Source organism: Sceloporus undulatus, chromosome 5, assembly GCF_019175285.1.
Source record: "Sceloporus undulatus isolate JIND9_A2432 ecotype Alabama chromosome 5, SceUnd_v1.1, whole genome shotgun sequence".
NCBI classification, from domain to species: domain Eukaryota; kingdom Metazoa; phylum Chordata; class Lepidosauria; order Squamata; family Phrynosomatidae; genus Sceloporus; species Sceloporus undulatus.
In genome coordinates, this window is record NC_056526.1 from 53,913,863 (window position 1) to 53,915,317 (window position 1,455).

General features: G+C 44.8%; 1 long non-coding RNA gene across 1 annotated transcript; it reads right to left on the reverse strand.

Moving 5' to 3' along the window:
* Nucleotides 1-112: 112 nt before the first annotated feature.
* LOC121930583 lies at nt 113-954 on the reverse strand. The gene is made up of 3 exons (XR_006103969.1): nt 728-954; nt 437-492; nt 113-198 (listed from the first exon to the last, which is right to left on the reverse strand). It is a non-coding gene; the product is annotated as an uncharacterized LOC121930583 (long non-coding RNA).
* Between the last annotated feature and the right edge of the window lie 501 nt (nt 955-1,455).

Consider the following 1,455-nt stretch of genomic DNA (forward strand, 5'->3'; position numbering starts at 1 on the left):
ATGTTGTTCATTGTTGATATGTTGTTGTTCCCCGCCTTGATCCTTGAGGAGAGGCAGGTACGAAATAATTATAACAACAACAACAACAATAATAATAATAATAATAATAATTTATTACCTACTTATTATTATTAGTTCTTAGTATTTCTTCTTCTTCTTAATATTCTGTAATACTCAACAGTAATAGGGGTCCTTCACCTAAATCCATGGGGAAAGGCAGGTAAGAAACAACAAGAACAACAACAACATAATAATAATAATAATAATAATAACAACAAATTTCATTATTATTATTATTATTATTATTGCTATTATTCAGCAATACCCAGCCGTACTAGGGGTTATTCACCCCTTATTTCACCCTCCTAGGGAACCCCATGCTGGGTTTTGTTGCTCTACAAACACACACAAGTGACACAACACACAACACACACACCTGGGCTTTGCAGCAAAATAAACACACGACGGCTGCAGCTTTCCAAGGGTCGGTCCCTGTTTAGACAGAGAGAGAAAATAAGGATAAATCTCAGATACTATTTCGTTTGCTCGCCTCTCTTCCTCCTCCTCCTGCTCCTCCTCCTCTTTATCCTGAGGGAAGCGCTCCTGGTTTCCTAGGCGCCCAGGAACATAGGCTACTACTAGGCCCTTCCCAGTTCCCTCACGAAGGCTTCCTTCTCAAACTGGAAGAAGGCCTCGAGACACAGAAAAGGACCCCCACAGTACACACCCTGCTTTCCCCTCACGCCGCCCGCCTCGCTTCCCAAGGGCCTCTCTGGGCTTCGTCTTTAGATTTTATTATTCAACGGTTCTCCGAGTGTTTTGGACTTCAACTCCCAGAAGCCCCAGCCCTGTGGGCCAACAGTAAAGCATTCTGGGAGATGAGGTCCACACAAAAGACTTGGGGATGCAGAGTTTGGGAACCCTTGTGATGCCCAAACTTTGGTCTTTCAGGTGTTTTGGACTTTAGTTCCCAGAGTTTGGGAACCATTGATCAGTGCTTCCCAAATTTTCGACCTCCAGTTGTTTTGGACTTCAGTTCCCAGAAGCCCCAGCCTGGTAACAGTAAGGCATTCTGGGAGCTGAAGTCCAAAGGACTTGGAGATGCAGTTTGGGAAACCTTGAAGCAGTGCTTCCCAAATTTTGGTCCTTCAGCTATTTTGGACTTGAGTTCCCAGAAGCCCCAGCTAGGTAACAGTAAGGCATTCTGGGAGCTGAAGTCCAGAAAAAGACTTGGAGATGCAGAGTTTAGGAACCAGTGATTCCCAAACTTTTGGTCTTCCAGTTGCTTTGGACTTCAGCCCTTACTGTTACCTAGCTGGGGCTTCTGGAAGCTGAAGTCTAAAAATAATGGAGACAAAGTTTGGGAACCAATTCCCAAATGTTGGTCCTCCAGGTGTTTTGGATTTCAGCTCCCAGAAGCCCCAGTCGGCTTGGCCATCAGCCAGGAATTCTGGG